Source organism: Mustela erminea, chromosome 3, assembly GCF_009829155.1.
Source record: "Mustela erminea isolate mMusErm1 chromosome 3, mMusErm1.Pri, whole genome shotgun sequence".
In the NCBI taxonomy this organism is placed as follows: Eukaryota; Metazoa; Chordata; class Mammalia; order Carnivora; family Mustelidae; genus Mustela; species Mustela erminea.
In genome coordinates, this window is record NC_045616.1 from 158,796,095 (window position 1) to 158,813,936 (window position 17,842).

General features: G+C 43.3%; 1 protein-coding gene and 1 long non-coding RNA gene across 4 annotated transcripts in view; both read right to left on the bottom strand.

Moving 5' to 3' along the window:
- ADCY2 (adenylate cyclase 2) overlaps positions 1–17,842 on the bottom strand; it is a 409,046-nt gene that overhangs the window by 238,503 nt on the left and 152,701 nt on the right. The window lies entirely within an intron of this gene.
- LOC116587092 lies at positions 6,474–12,647 on the bottom strand. The gene is made up of 3 exons (XR_004284306.1): positions 12,560–12,647; positions 10,565–10,567; positions 6,474–6,485 (listed from the first exon to the last, which is right to left on the bottom strand). It is a non-coding gene; the product is annotated as an uncharacterized LOC116587092 (long non-coding RNA).

Sequence of the window (17,842 nt, forward strand, 5' to 3'; positions counted from 1 at the left end):
TAAATGGCTTTGTCAAGGGTATGCACAGCAACAGAGTTATCTGTTAAACTCTGGAAGACCTAAATTTTAGGATTATTTAAAATGATAGATAATTTCCAGTGAAATCAACAAAATAAGAGCAAGACGGTACTGAAAAATGAAGGCAAAAACACTTCACATTTTAAGTCCTACATCACCAACTCTGTGAAATCAAAATAATCCTATCACTACTACTTCTGGAATATCTTTCTTAATATTTAAGTAAATTATGTTGAGTTTTAAAAAACATTATATGTTTATTTTAGAACATGGGGAAGACAATCCAGAAAAACAAAACATCACCTATAATCCAAAATAATCCACGTCAGCATTTGGATGTATATCATTCCACTGGTTTGTGTTCACGTGTAAACATTTTTCTTTATGAAAGTAGAACAGTAATAGCCCTATAAATTTGAAACTTTTTTTACATAATAATGTAAAAAATACTTCCCATTCCATTACTTCTAAATCTTTGTATGATTTTATTTGAATATAACAACATTTACTTAAGCCATTCCTTACTGTCAGACACTTCCCTCTTTCTACTTTTTACCATTATAAAATATACAAGGGTAAACATTCTTGGAAGCTAAATTTCTGCACACATTCATCCTTATCTCCTTAGGACACATGACAACAAGCATCACTGATAGGTCAAAGGGCATTCTGCAAGAGAAAATCATTGCTGTATTTTAACAGATTGCCCTCTAAATACCGGATCTATTGAAAGGTTGCAAATAGCATAGAAGGAGGCTCCTTTGTACAACTTCTCATTAACCTAAGTTTTACGTGTCTTTGACAGGTTTTCTACTTTGCTTAAGGATGCTTTAATTTCAACACTGTGAATGATATTCACATCTAGTGTGTGTGCTCACGTGTGTGTGTGTGCGTGCGTGCGTGCTGCTCCAAATCCATAGCCTACGGTCCCCTCTCCCTGGCCTATTACTAGTTTTTTAATTCACTTGAGAATATTCCTCTATCTATTCAAAAAATCAACTCGGTCCCATAGATGCTGCAAAGGTTTTCCCAGGTTTTTTTTTTTTAATATCATTTTATTCTTGCATAGATCATTTTTATGGAAAGAAATTAAAAAGTTATGCAGTCAAATCTCCAAGTCTTTCCCCTTGTCCTTCTCTTTTTAGAGTCACTCATCCATTTCTCCTACAATATGGAAAAGAGGTGATTATCTGTCACTCCTGTGAACACAAACCTCAGGACACCCCCTCCACAGGCCCTCCTCCGAAGACACACTGAACATTTTCTTGTGCCTTATGTGAACACGAGTTTGCATGTTAATTATTTTCTTCTATTTAATGTCATGTTACTAATTTCATAAGGTAGATTTTCAAAAAAACAAGTTTCACTCTTCAAATCATGAACAAAATAATACCAACTCTGAATGTATTAGTCTGCCTGGGCTGTCATAAAAACTACGACAGACGGGGGCTTATGTAACAGAAGTTTAGTTTCTCACGATTCTTGATCCTGGAGGTCTGAACTCAAGGTATCAGCAGGGCTGGTTTCTTCTCAGGCCATTCCCTTTCGCTTGTAGATGTCCTCCTTCTTCTGGAGCCCTCACGTGGCATTTCCTGTGTGTGTGTGTGTGTCCTAATATTTTCTTATTATATAAGGGTACCCATCCTACTGGATGAACCCCCCCCCACACATGACCTCATTCAATCTTAATGATCTTTGTGAAGACCCTACCCCAAAACATAGTCACATATTGAGGTACTGGGGGTTAGGACTCAACCAGATGAATTTGAAGAAAGGAGGCATGTAATTGGGCCCTCAACACTGATTCATACAATCCTTAGGACAGGAGAACAAGCTACACAAAATTTTTAAAACCTGCAGCCTGTAACCAACTGGGTCAGTTGCTTGCTAAAACAAGCCATCAATGTTCCCCTTAGGATTGAAACAAGACTGAGAATCCCATGACATAATACTCAAAATGTCTAAAAATCAACCTAAAATTCCTCAGCCTGTTAAGGTTCTGGAAAATCTCAACTCACATGTAAAAGTAAAACCAATAGAGATTACTTGTGGCATGTCACAGATGTGAGAATTAGCAAAGGCTTTAAAAACAGCTATTACAACCATCCTCCAAGAGCTAAAGGTAAATGATTTTGAAATAAATGTAATGTAGGAAATCCTGGGAAAGAAAGAGATGACATAAGGTAGAATGAAGTGGAGATTTTTTTAAAAAGATTTTATATATTTATTTAGTTAAGAAAGACCATTAGCCCAAGTGGGGCGGCGGAGGCAGAGAGAGAGGGAGAAGCTGACTCCCCGCTGAGTAGAGACCCCGATGTGGGGTTTGATCGCCGGAGCCTGGGATCATGACCTGAGCCAACGGCAGATTCTCAACTGACTGAGCCATCCACGGAAATGGAGATTTTATAATTAAATAAGACATTATTATTATTATTTTTTAAGTACACCCAACGTGGGGCTTGAACTTCTGATGCCAAGATCAAGAATCACATACTCTACCATCTGAACCAGCTGGGTGCCCCAAAGCATGACTTTTTAATTTGAAGTTTAAGCTACCATTATTAGGTTTTATTTCAAAATGAGATTTATGATTTCGGTTAATTTTATTTTTCTAATTGCTAATATACTTGCACATTTAAAAAAAAAAAAAAAAAACTTTTGTCAAAAATACTCCAAGTCCCGCTTTCTTTTCCACCTAAGTCACCTAAAAGAGAACCGTCCTAAATTTATCTCTGAGAAGGTATCTCCTCTGAACCTTCTCCCAGGTCTCACCTCCCTTCTGATGTTCTCTGTTCCCGATACCCATGTCCAGAGGCTGGCACTGAGCCTTCGTTCCCAGGAGAAGCTCCAGGACAGCCTCCATGGGTAGACTGTTAAAGAGACAGACTGCCGGGGACACATACCTAAAAAGGTTATTTGTAATGCTCACCTTTACTAATTGCAAGAAATCTATTTTTTTTTTTTTCTTCACATCATGTGCTCTTGAATAAGCTGGAAACCAACCTGACCATAGGTCAAATGGCTTATGGCTTATGGTTACACAGCTCCCACAACACACATGTTTCCTAGAAATTTTGAAGATCAATTAAAAAAAGAGGGGGTTATTCTTCTTTATTAATAAACCACCAATTTAAAAATAAAAGTCATTTGTTTTAATTATAGTGAAGAAAATGCTGAGCAAACTTACTTTCCAAAGCAATCACTAAAGCTAAGCTTTAGATTTTATAAAAGAACTGACTCATACAGTATATAATGTCCAAATTATTGCTTCTGATTTTCACAATAAATCTCTAATGACAGATAAGCTAAGAATATTTCTGGTAGAATCAACAAGCCATGCGTGGACAAGGGAAGTGTTGCTGGGACCCCGTGAGACAGAGAGCTAAGGGCTGAATAATAAAAGAACATTTATAGCAGTCCAGGACAGAAGTCACAATTTTCAGACATAAAGGAAATAACATTACAGTTCTATTTCCCTGAAACTGAGCTGAAATAATACAATATTTGAATTATGTCCAATATATTGAAATGTAAAGGAAAGTTCCCAGGAAGTCATATTCTAGAAGAGCAGGTGAAATTCTATAGTGTGAAGGCTAAAAATATTTATATATCCTTTTGTGGTTTTACTCCCTACTCTTGGACATAAGATTTTTTTCCTCCTAATGCCTTGGCTTTTCCTTAATTTGTATAGCTTTTTGCTGGTTGTCCGTTCTTTTTCTTCTGCATTTCTCTGTCATCCTCACTTGGGCTCACCTTGCACTGCTTCTACCCAGGTCTGAAACCTGACAGCGCTCCGATTCACCTGCTTGTGACACACTGAATTAGGAAGGAGCCTCCACTCTGCCTCCCGGTCTCAGAGAAATCCATGCAGCCGTACCGACCTCAAATGCTACAGCAAAGACACAGTACATCAAACTGTATTTATTATAACAAAATTACGGATCACGAAGATATTTAAGCACGTCCATGTAAGTTTCTTAGGATGGTGTTCGACTCACAGTTCAGGTACTCAGGACAAAAAGGCAAGGACCAGCCAGTTTCGACCCATGTTTCTCATTTTGTCCTTGAGAAATGTCTGCCTGCCGGACATTGTGGACACGGCCTCACTGAATCACAAATTCAATCTGGTTTGGAACGTGACCTTTAGGGAGAAGCTTAAATGAACGATTCCAGCAGAAGCCAGATGGTTTGTATCCACGAGGGATAAAAAGGCAGTATGACCTTAACGGAGTCCCTGAATTCAACTCTTTGATAACATCGTTGAGACTGGCTTCGAAGACATTCATGGCTCCTGATGCTTCCAAGATGATTCGTGGGTCTACGAATCTTTGCCTATGGAAAATTCTTCATCTTCCAACCAGAATGAACTTTTCTGTACTTATGGGAATAGAGGCCTAAAACTGCTAAATTAAGTGATTTAATTCTCAATAACTTTGCCTGGGTCGTAAGTGCCCACCTTTTTTGCTTCTCCAAAGGCAGACAACCCATCTGTGTTTTCATCTTAAATCTGGGCAGGTCACCATTCCAACTATGGGCTTGCCACCTGGGAGAGAAAACTCCCTGAGAGCCAGCAGGTTCAGTGGAACAATCAGGCAGGAAGTTAGACACATGGGACACAAAAAAACCAAGCTTCCAACACCAACTATTCTAAGCAGTTTAGTGACCAAGGAAAGGAGGACTATGAGTGAGTAGTGCCCGTCTAATGAAGGCCACAGCCTGTCATGGACTGTATGTGTTTTCAAGGCTGTGGCCCGAGCCCTTTACAGGTACCATCTGTAAGATCTCACCCCCAGCCCTGAGCCAGGTCCAACCACCTGTAGGAGGTGTAGAGTCCCCAAACATGTCTGCACACTCCGATTTCTTGCTGATGTGTGTGGCTGCCTCAGTCCCGCCGATCTGCAATGCCCTCTTCTCCAGAACCTTCCCCACCCACCCTTGGCCTTAACGAGCCCTCTCTTGGGTGCTCCGTGGCACTCCCCACATGGAACTGGGGTGGCTTGTTCCCACTCTGTGCCTCCACTGTGTGGCCCATGTGTGCCGCCTTCTGAGCAAAGCTGTCAAGAAGAGCCAGCCTCCCAACGCAAAAGAGCTTCTACTTTCATAACCCATTACAGCCGAAGGGCTGCTGTCATCACCATTCTGACAAACAACCCGTGAACAGACACGGCAGGTTTGATTACCTCAGTTTAACTTGTGCAATGGGAAGTCTACGGATGTTAACTTAGTCTCATCCTGGTCCGTTACATCGTGGCCCAAAAAATAAGAAAAATGAATTCTTCACACACACATACACACAGAAGTCACGCAGCTGGAAAAAAATAACACATTTGCTAGAACAGTTGTAAGTCGAAGAGAATGAAGAAGACATTGACCTAGATCATGATTTTTTCTGGTAAGAGAGTGGGTGAACTCTCTGATCTCATTAGGAGACTCTAAAGACCCCTATTTCATTTCCAAGAAGGGAAGAATCCCAGGTGGGGCAGCAGCACCTGTAAAGGTGTTTCTGGTGGGAAATTCTCTCCCTCAGTAGCAACAACCGTGGTCAACCAACACCAACGATCTTAGACTCTGTCTCCATTCCCAAAGGCGCATTCCACCGGCAACCACAGAACCCCTCTGGAAGGGAGAGCATGTGCTCAGGTGGCATCATTTCCATAACTTGAACAAAATGACTTGAGAAAGGGAAAAGGAAGGGCTCTCGACACGCTGGTTACTGCACCAGCCACAAGGATAATGCCACGTGTCGTCCTTTAACTTCGGCTCCGTTTCTTTCATTGGAGGGTCAATGAGCGATGCTGTGATTAGACCACACGAGACCGAGAGACGGGCCTGTCACAGATCAGAGCTGGGTTACGGATGGGGTGCAAAGTAAGGCTGCCAGAGTGGCAGGGAGAGGAATCAGCCATGGCCCGGGGGGAGCGCGAGCGAGGAAGGTGCACTGGAACTGGCAAGCGCACCAGGATCCGAGCCCCCAGCACACGCTACTGTAAACGCCACGTGGACAAGGAGTGAAACTGTGTTAAAACCCAGATCCCCAAATCTTAAAATCTAGAATGTTGTTCTCTCTTAAAGGAATTCTAATGGGAAAGGTGGACAAAAAGGCAGTTGCCTCTTTATTGAAAATGTGGAACATAGGAAACAGCCCAGAGGATCGTTGGGGAAGGGAGGGAAAAAGAGAATGGGAAGAAATCAGAGAGGGAGACAAACCATGAGAGACTCTTAAGTCTGGAAACAACCTGAGGGTTGCTGGAGGGGAGGCAGGTGGGGGATGGGGTCACTGGGGGATGGGCATTACGGAGGGCACGTGATGTAAGGAGCACTGGGCATTCTGTGCGCCCAATGAATTACTGAACTCTACGTCTGAAACTAATGATGTACTATACGTTGGCTAACTGAATTTAAATTTAAAAAATTGTACACACCCAGGGTTTCAGAGTCAGGTCCAGATCAGATTTTCCTTTGGGTTTCTGCCATCTGACGACTCAATGAACTACATTTGATAGGTACTCACCGAAGGGGAAACTGTATACTGAGTAAATATAGAAATGAAACAATCACATAAATATTCACTACTTCTTTCTGTACAATGGAACACAACAAAACCAAGAGTAAAGAAAGAATTAGGAACCACCAGAGAAACTTATGACACTGCATAAAGAATTAAACTCGTTAACACACCCGCATCTTTCAAAGACATGCAGTTCCAAGTTAACACAATATGGTGTATAAAGAGGTAGACATTCTCTAGAAAAAAAAAAAAAGCATCTTTTTCTTTGGCAATTAAAGTCATGTTAGGGAAAAAACCTAGGGAAATGCCAAAAATCCATTGCAGACAAACTTGTAAGCTTAAAACACCAGAGTCTGGGGAAGAGTTTTGTGAGACAATCCTGTTTGTTCTAAGAGACTGATTCAGAGGAACAGAAACAACAACCACTGACTAACCAAAAGACAATACAGTAGTAAACCTTTTAAAATCAAAGGCTGTAGCAATAAAGCTCACAAACATAATCCCTGATCTGTACACCATCAGGACCCTTGGGGAAAGCACTGAGCTGACAAATGGACACATGATGGAAAAGCCCCCACAAATTCAAATGCTGTTTAAGTCACAGAGTTGTTAATGAGTCTACAATCATTTAAAGATATATTTTATCCAGCAAAAAAATGACTGAGGCTGATCAACATGTTCTTGGAATACTAAAGCTATAATTAAAAGTTACTGCAGATTTAGTCATCTTAGTATTTTTCCAAGACCAAAATATTATAATATTTGGAAACTTCTAAATATTGACAGTTTGCAACTTCACTGGCAAAATTGTAGAATATTAGATGAGGTAATGCGGTGACCAGTTCCTGTCATTTGTCACCGAGGGGGTCTGTGGTCTCACAGTGGGACCCTTAGCCTCTGGCTAGTGAGACGGGTCCCTCCATCTGGGCCTTCCTGTGACACACAGAGGCCCCGGATGCTGCAGATGTCACGTCTGTGAAGTGGGACTCGTTCCCGCGAAACCACTCAGGAAGAAGACAGTGGGGTCTGTGGTGCTCTGTGGCTCACAGACCAGCTCTCTTGCCTCTTACAGCTGCCCTCAGAAGGCGCTCACCCACCTCAGCCTACTTCTTTGCTGACCCCGAATTCTCCTTCACACTTGGCACATGCTTCCCTCACTCTGGGGAAAAACCCTTGCAGAGTGCTTTATGCTCATTTTTGGAAACACAGAACTTTCTAGATTTATTTTTTCTCTTATGTGGAGAAAGCGGAGTTAGGTTTCTCAGAGCCTGTTTCCGAGACAAGGGTGTTAACAGATGTTACACGGAAAAAGTCTCCACAGTTCAATGCATTTGGGAGAAGCTGGGCACCTCAAGGCTCGGGGTTGCCGAGCTCAGGAGGGTCAGCGGGTGGGGGGCTGCCACAGGTGGCCAGATGCTCTGTAACCATCCCCCAAAGCGTTCGGGCCCAAGACCACTGTGTGGGGAGCTTTCTGGAAAACTCAGGTGTGCAGAGACATGGGGGCAATGCTGGTCTGTGTCGTTATACATAGATCCAGGTGTCTTGAGCTCTGTGCTAATAAAGCAGACCATCATCCTGAAATCTTTTTATTCATTTTTAATTTTTTGGTAGCTCAAACAACTGTGTGAGCCTAACTTTTATTTTTTGGAAAAGAAGTTTCTCTTTTCAAAACTTGAGAAGCAAACTTATGTTGGAGAAAATAAGCAGCTCAAAAATAGTTTTTCCACAGGCATCCTGTATTTCCCTGTTGATATTAAATAAAGTGGGTGCCACACGGAATTGGTCGGGTAAGAGCCCAAAAGTTCTGAAGCTATTTCAGCATGTGAGAACGAGAAGTCTGAAGGAACTCCTCCGTTCTGCATGCATTTCTCTAGCTCTGTAAAGAAACTGAAAGCACTTTTGATAAACGTTTTAATGAGTCACCCAGTGTGTCATTTATGTGAGCTTTGAAAGGCTCTTGAATAATACTGACTGAACTCACGGTGTACTTCCGAAAGCCAAAAGCCCAGCCATAAAGGAAGCAGGCAAGAGGAAAGGAGGCACTTCTCTCGGTCCAGGAGTGAGCTAGTTCGTCAGCCCTCCTGCAGGCACGAGGGTGACCACAACCTGTGTGTGCGTGCGTGTCTGTGTGTGCACGCGTATGTGTGTGGGGGTGTTCATTCTGGTCTCTGAGCATCTGGCCTTATTACGAGCAAATTCACTTCCAACAGCTCCAACATTTCTCTTTGTCACCCGGGTGAAGATACATGAAGCGGTGATTTGCGTGGGAATGATGCTAGGAAAGTCACCCTCTCTAACATTTAGAAAGACCTATGTTCAATATTGCACTTTCCTGAATTCACCATCACTTGTGATATTAGTTGATGCTTATTGAATATCTGTTGGTAAAGGCCCTGCATACCATTAGGCTTTGTTTTTGTAAATCTTCAATCGCAGAATGAAACCTTCCGTTTCCCCTGGGCTGGTCTGCAGTGAGCTATTTGAGTTTGGTTGGGTGGCCGCAGGGAGTGGAGATCAATGAGGTGACTTACGCACGTTCCCTTGGAACCCACCGCCCTGCCCTCGCCAGGCATCATGGCTCAATGAATGTGGTCGGTGCAGGAAAGCCATTCCCTCCAGCACAGAAAGAATGCTCAAGATCAGAGAGTGACTCACATCTGTGGAGACAGCACGGTGCCACCAGGAAGACCACAGACTCAGAACACACCATGGACGGGGGACTCCCAGCTCCACCGCCTGCCTGCCGGGAGCCTTAGCCCAATCAGGCACCCTGTGTCTCCCAGGGCGGTCAGGAAGAACGCATGAGCTAACATAGGGAGAGGAGCTAAATCACACCGGGCAAGCTGGAAAGCTGCGGGTGTGCTGTCACTATTGTTTCCGCTTAAATTACACGTGAATTTCTCTCTAGGTATATTACTGCTGCTATAATACGTCCCCCATTACTGTAAGAAGTGAATCTTCACTCCATTTTCTCCTTTCCCTAGTCCATAAATATGTCTTTATGCTGCATTGCTAGTGTGGTTCTTGGCTCAAGAAGAAATGGCACTATATCAACAGATAACCATATTAAACTATATTTTGGGGGGCAAAAAAAGTTTTAAGTACTGGGGCACCTGGGAAGGGCTCAGTAAGTTAAGCGTCCAACTCTTGGTTTCAGCTCAGGTCGTGATCTCCGGGTTGTGGGATTGGGCCCTGCATAAGGCTCTGCGCTGAGCTCACAGTCTGATGGACAGTCCTTCTCTCCCTCCCCCTGTGCCCCTCCCCTGCTCTCTCTCTCTCTCTCTCCCCCTCTCAAATAAATGTGTAAGTCCTTAAAAAAATTTTTTTTTAAAGTGCTATCAAGTTCAGGGAAGAAAGAACATCTTAACTATGGTAACAAACACTATCTTCTTTAGAATTAACCTTTAAAAAAAAATCTATTTAATTAAATCCATTTTCAAACCAAATAGGAATACGGCCACACCTTGCACGCGCCCAGTCTGAGTGTGCAATCTCAAACACAAGCAAACCCTGTTTCTCTAGGACTGTGCGTGGGATCGTACTTAGGACAAAAGCTAGAGGGCTCTTCGCGGAAATCCATCGTGGCAGCCCCCATGCCCTCATCCCCTCGGCCCATCCACGTCGACTGACCATACCCGTGGGGAACCGCACGCGGAGACGCGAAGTTAAGAAAACAAGGGCTCTCAGTCCCGCAGACCTTAGAACACGCGCGGCTTCGGTGCAGTATGTTTGCACATGTCATGCGGGAGTGACCGCGGGGCCCTCGCGAAGGCAGCTCTGAATCCCCCAAGAAGCTGCAGAGCTCCGTCCTCTCACCGGCCACGGCCCCGCGTGGGGCTTTCCACGGCGCTCCGAGACGTGGCCTCATCAGGTACGTGGCGCTTTTCGCCCGGGTTCGATGAAGTTACGTAAGAGCCATTCTGCTTCTTACTTCTGGTTTCAAAAAGCCTCCATATATTTAGACACTATGAATATACTACCAGGAGGACTGTAGTTTTCACATTTTGATTTTAAGAATCAAACAGGAGATTTCAAAACTCCCTGTGACTCTGGAACAGATCCGCGTGGGGTGGCGCGCTGACGCTGGAGGGCGAAGGCAGCTCCCCTCCGGGCAGGGGTGCTCGGCGGTGGAAGCTGGCGCTCTCTTCTGCGGGGCAGGCCAGTTGCTACATCGCCCCCACAGGCTGTATTTTTTATTTACCTTCTAGGAAGTTCTATGTTCTAAGTTCTGGAGCCCGGAGAACTGCAGAACACGACTGATTTCTGTCACCAGGGCCCAGGACATTCAGGGACCGGCCTTCATTAGTGTTTGTCCCGTGCATACTGGTTTCTACTGAAGGGGTAGTATTTGCTAATTCCTTTTAACTTTGCTTTTTAAAAAATAAATATCACAGATCATATTGTTATGAATAAATTTCAAATATGGCAAGATCAAAGGTTAAACCTGTCCCCAAAAATGTCAAGAAAGAGAAGAAGGTCGGTATAATCCATTGAAACCAGTCTGCAGGACCGCAGAGTGAGCTGATGAGATCCACAAGCCGGAACGGAAGCCCTTCAGGTCAAAGTCAAAGGCAGCAAACAGGATGGGAATGGCTCAGGCTTTCTCTCAGCTGGATAATCTGATGTTGTTCCCTAAGGACTGTTCTGGAAAATCTGAACAGCAAACCTACTGACTTATCAATGGATTCCAGGTTGGGTAAAGAAGACTGTTCATGAACACAGTCAGAAGGTAAGGAAAGGAACCTTTCTACAAAAATTTAAAGCTTGGGGTTCTTAGGTTTAAAGCTTACAGGCTTTGTTATTTTGAAACATGTTTTCATCAGTGTCATCAATTTATCTGCTATTTAAAGGCCTGTAAATGTATGTGTGTCCTGGATAGGAATGATCCAAAGGAATTACTTATCAAAACTCATTAAGTGAAATAGAAAAGACGGACAAATTTTCTGTTCAGCTATTGAGCACAAGAGCCCTAAACAATGAATTATCACAGTAAATAAAATGCCACAAGGATCACGCTGAAGGTAAGCAGGACCGGCTCATCCATTAAAATCAGAGACACAAGAATGTCCACCCCATTAGTTAGTACCTTCCCAGGAGTTTAAACTTCACTGAAACACACACACACACACACACACACACACACACACACGAGATACAGATACTGAAATTGCAATATAATTACAAGTTATCATTAATCACAGACATGATCATCCACATGGAAAGAACAGAACATAAAATAGGATTATTAAAAGTGTTCGGTTATAGTCAGCCTGTTAGAAGCTATGAATGTCAAAATTGAGAGTTTTCCCTCTATACTAGGAATAAGTCGTTGAAAAGTATAATTACAAAAAATGAAAAACTTATTCATAGAGTTTTAAAGTGTATAAAAGAGCCAGAAATTAACGGGAAGTGTACAAGGCCCGTATAAACAAAATGACAGGATTTCACTCCTGTACAGGGAAAATAGGACACAGATGTATTGTTAAATGTGCAGCACAAAATTCTCGGGTATGAGGCCTGGCGTCGCAGAGAATGGAAATCAGCAGAGACCTCATCAAAGCGGGCACTCTGGGAAGCTGCGTGCCTGAGTGCGGCTGGAGAAAGACAGCAAAGACGTAAGTGGGCTGTGAGGGGGATCAGGTCAGGGCAACAGTTCGCACAGTTTCCTCCGAAAGCAGAAGGAGTGCCCAGCACGGGGCCCGGTCTTGCTGGCTGTCGAACGCAGACCACATGTCTTGGCTGGAACATGTGGCGGGTCCCCATTATGTGAGCGTTTCCACATGGAAAGATACAGAAGTCTGCACATGGATTCTTAAGACACTCTAACAGTTCTGCCAAGAGAGATACTATTTGCCTTTACAGCTGAAAAATTTATATTTTAACTTTAGATAAGCCTGTTACAACTCATTCAGAAGGGGAAAGAGAATGATTACATAGTATCGAACATCAGAAGGAGCCCCAGCATGTGTTTTAAGGCCATGTTTAGTCTCAATCTTGACCTTTCCCTAGGCACTGTTAAAAATCAATGCAAACATATATAGAATCATGTCGTCTGCGAAGAGAGAGAGTTTGGCTTCTTCATTGTCAATTTGGATACCTTTTATTTCTCTCTGTTGTCTGACTGCTGTTGCTAGGACTTCTAATACTATGTTGAACAAGAGTGGTGAGAGTGGGCATCCTTGTCGTGTTCCTGATCTCAACGGGAAGGCTGCAAGCTTTTTCCCACTGAGGATGATATTTGCTGTGGGTCTTTCATAGATAGTTTTGATGAAGTTCAGGAATGTTTCCTCCATCCCTATACTTTGAAGCATTTTAATCAGGAATGGATGCTGGATTTTGTCAAATGATTTTTCTGCATAGATTGAGAGGACCATGTGGTTCTTCTCTCTTCTCATATTAATTTGTTCTATCACATTGATTGATTTGCGAATGTTGAACCATCCTTGTAGCCCAGGGATGAATCCCACCTGGTCATGGTGGATAATCTTTTTAATGTGCTGTTGGATCCTGTTTGCTAGGATCTGGTTGAGAATCTTAGCATCCATATTCATCACTGATACTGGTCTGAAATTCTCCTTTTTGGTAGGGTCTTTGCCTGGTTTGGGGATCAGGGTAATGCTGGCTTCATAGAAAGAGTCTGGAAGCCACCCCCAAACTACTAGAACTCATTCAGCAATTCAGCAATGTGGCAGGATACAAAGTCAATGCACAGAAATCAGTGGCTTTCTTATACACTAACAATGAAAATACAGAAAGGGAAATTAGAGAATTGATTCCATTTACTATAGCACCAAGAACCATAAGATACCTGGGAATAAACCTAACCAAAGAGGTAAAGGATCTGTATTCAAGGAACTACAGAACACTCATGAAAGAAATTGAAGAAGACACAAAAAGATAGAAGACCATTCCATGCTCTTGGATCGGAAGAATAAACATTGTTAAAATGTCTATACCGCCTAGAGCAATCTATACTTTTAATGCCATTCCGATCAAAATTCCACTGGTATTTTTCAAAGAGCTGGAGAAAATAATCCAAAAATTTGTATGGAATCAGAAGAGACCCCGAATCGCTAAGGAAATGTTGAAAAACAAAAATAAAACAGGGAGAATCACACTACCTGATTTCAAGCTTTACTACAAAGCTGTGATCACCAAGACAGCATGGCATTGGCATAAAAACAGACACACAGACCAGTGGAACAGAGTAGAGAGCCCAAATATGGACCCTCAACTCTATGGGCAAATAATCTTCGACAAAGCAGGAAAAAATATACAATGTAAAAAAGTCTCTTCAATAAATGGTGCTGGGAAAACTGGACAGCTATATGTAGAAGAACGAAACTCGACCATTCTCTTACACCGTACACAAAGATAAACTCAAAATGGATAAAAGGCCTCAACGTGAGACAGGAATCCATCAGAATCCTAGAGGAGAACATAGGCAGTAATCTCTTCGATATCAGCCACAGCAACTTCTTTCAAGATATGTCTCCAAAGGCAAAGGAAACAAAAGCCAAAATAAACTTTTGGGACTTCATCAAAATCAGAAGCTTCTGCACAGCAAAGGAAAGTCAAGAAAACAAAGAGGCAACCCACAGAATGGAGAAGATATTTGCAAGTGACAGTATAGACAAAAGGTTGATATCCAGGATCTATAATGAACTCCTCAATCTCAATACACACAAAACAGACAATCATATCAAAAAATGGGCAGAAGATATGAACAGACACTTCTCCAATCAAGACATACAAATGGCTATCAGACACATGAAAAAATGTTCATCATCACTAGCCCTCAGGGAGATTCAAATTAAAACTACATTGAGATATCACCTTACACCAGTCAGAATGGCCAAAATTAGCAAGACAGGAAACAACGTGTGTTGGAGGGGATGTGGAGAAAGGGGAACCCTCTTCCACTGTTGGTGGGAATGCAAGTTGGTGCAGCCTCTTTGGAGAACAGTGAGGAAATTCCTCAAGAAATTAAAAATAGAACTTCCCTATGACCCTGCAACTGCACTACTGGGTATTTACCCCAAAGATACAGATGTAGTGAAAAGAAGGGCCATCTGTACCCCAATGTTTATAGCAGCAATGGCCACGGTCCCGCCAAACTGTGGAAAGAACCAAGATGCCCTTCAACGGACGAATGGATAAGGAAGATGTGGTCCATATATGAAGTATTATGCCTCCATCAGAAAGGATGAATACCCAACTTTTGTAGCAACATGGACGGGACTGGAAGAGATGATGCTGAATGAAATAAGTCAAGCAGAGAGAGTCAATTCTCATATGGTTTCACTGATTTGTGGAGCATAACAAATAGCATGGAGGACAAGGGGAGATAGAGAGGAGAAGGGAGTTGGGGGAAATTGGGAGGGGAGGTGAACCATGAGAGACTATGGACTCTGAAAAACAATCTGAGGGGTTTGAAGGGGCAGGGGATGGGAAGTTGGGGGTACCAGGTGGTGGGTATTATAGAGGGCACGGATTGCATGGAGCACTGGGTGTGGTGCAAAAATAATGAATACTGTTACGCTGAAAATAAAAAATAAATTTTAAAACAATCAATGCGAACAAAAAACGGTAATAGGAACAAAATGCTCATGTATTTTTAAAAATAAAGAATAAATGATAAAGTTCAATATTAGAAAAACATTAGTGAATCCAAACTTTTTCCTGTCACTGTTCTGCATAAGAAACCTATCTGAATGCTTTCATTCAAGCGCACTTTCCGAAGAACTGGCAACATACATTTCAAAAGGTAAGGTTAAGGGGCGCCTGGGTGGCTCAGTCCCTTAAGCATCTGCCTTCAGCTCAGGGTCCAGGGTCCATGATCGAGCCCCAATGTGGGCTCCTTGCTCAGCAGGGAGTCTGCTTCTCACTCTGCCGCTGTCTCTGCCTGCCACTCCCCCTGCTTGTGCTCCTTCTCTCTCTGTGTCAAATAAATAAAATCTTTTTTTAAAAAGGATAATATTAAAATGACATCGGAGGGGCACCTGGGTGGCTCAGTCCATTAAGCATCTCCCCCAGCTCAGGTCAGATCCCAGGGGCCTGGAATTGAGCCCCGCATCAGGCTCCTTGCTCAGCGGGGAACCTGCTTCTCCCTCTGCCCCTCCCCCTAGCTTGTGCTCTCTCTCTCTCTCTCTCTCTCTCATTCTCTCTCAAAATGAAAAAATAAAATCTTTTTTTAAAAACTGACTTCTGAACATCTACATGTAAGCCTGAAGAATGAACATCCCGAGAAGAACCCCAGACAGCTCCTTCGGTATGGTTGGGGAGATAAAGACTTTTGTAAAAACACATTTTCCCCTTACACTATCAATTGTTTGTTACTCGTTTTTAACTGCTTTAAAAAAACAAAAACATTTAGAAGGCAGAGAAGTACGGAAAAATAATATAATCAACCCCCGCAAGCTGCCATCCACAGCGATCCCCAACGGCCAACGATTCCCGAGAAACGCGCACCTCGCCTCTTCACAGAGGCGCTGGCTTCTGGCCCTTCTCTGTCCTCTGACCTGTAGGAGGGACACCACGGCCAAAGCGCAGTGTTGTTCGGTGTGTTTTCATCACACAAAATGGCATCTTGCACACATCCAGGAGTCCTCAATGTGCTACTTTTCACTGTTTGATGTTTTGGATGTCCGCTTCTGTGAGGACACTGAGACCCAGTTCATTTTATTAATTTCTGACTAATATTCTTCTCTCTGATGATACCACAAACTAAATATTCATTTTTCTCCCCACAGATGCTTACTAGTCGCTTCCCATTGCTTATGATTGTAAATGATGCTGAAATGAATATTCTGCAGCCCGTCTCCTTGGGAACACTCCCCAAAGTCTCTCTAGGTAGAATAAGCAAGTGACATTTCTGCTTCAAAGGTCTGCATGATTATAACTTCCTGAGGTAATTATTCTAATTGTTATTCCCAACGGCAGAGTCCCAGCCCTCACTCCTTCCGCAACACTGCTCCAGGCGTGCCCACCGCGAAGTGCCCAGTCCCGTGGTTGTGCACCTGCAACCCCGCAGTCACGCACATCCTTCCCCGGACGAGGGAGCTGGAGCATCACTTCTTCTGTCACTTAGATGCACGCACGGCACTGTGCTTCCTGCCCCGTCCGCGCATTCGCACGGGCTCTGGGCACTCCGTGTTCCACAAGAGTCGAAATTTCTACGAGTGACACTCATTGCACACGTCTTCTTCTGGACCTGTCTCTTCATTTGCTTCAAGTTGTCTTTGTGCAACTGAAATTTTAAATTCGAATGTTCTAAAATGATCACTCTTCTCTTTTAGGGTTAGTGCTTTTTGGGTCTAAAGTTCTCATAAAAGCATGAGCCACAAAGGAAAAGATTTAAAACTGAAGCACTGTTGTTCGTGGGAATGTTGAGTTGCTGCAGCCACGATGGGAAACAGGTTCCTCCAAAAAAAGGAAAACCAGAACTAGCGCAGGATCCAGCAGTCCCACCGCTGGGGAGACATCAGAAGGAAACGGAAACACGACATAAGAGTGTCTGCGTCCCCTTTGTCACCGCGGCCGTGTTTCCAGCAGCCAGCACACGGACTCGACCTCCGTGCCCATCAATGGGTGAATGGAGTAAATAAATATTACACACAGACACACACAGAGAGAAATATTAGTCACCCATAAAAAAGAAGAACATCCTGCCACTTGTGACAGCACGGATGGATGTGGAGGGTGTTATGCTAAGTGAAATAAATCAGACAGAGAAAGACAAATATTGTATGATCTTACCCCCATGTGGACCCTAAAAATAAAAATAATAATAATAATAAACCAAAGCCAAGCTCATAGAAAAAGAGAGTAGATTTGGGGCTACCCGAGGCAGGAGGTAGGGGCAGGGGAAACAGAAGGAAGGCGGTCAAAGGGTACAAGCTTCCAGTAGAAGACAGGCAAGTATGAAGAACATTGTGCACAGGACTACTGCTGGGTGGTGCGCAGAAACGTTAAGACGGCACGTCCTGGGGCGACCGGGGGTGGGGGGTGGGGGCTCAGTCAGGTAAGCACCTGACTCTCGACTGCAGCTCAGGTCACCATCTCAGACTCAAGAGATCGAGCCCCATGTCAGGCTCCGTGCTCTGTCCAGAGTCTGCTTAAGATTCTCTCCCTCTGCTTCTCCCCCTGCTCACATCTGTGCGCGCTCTCTCTCAAATAAAAATAAATAAAATCTTTTTAAAAGGGGAGAGAGAATAGATCCTAAGAGTTCTCTAACTAACTAACAAGAAGTAAGAGTTCTCATCATAAGATGAAAAATATTTTTCCTTTTTTTTGGGGGGGGGTCCATGTTAGATG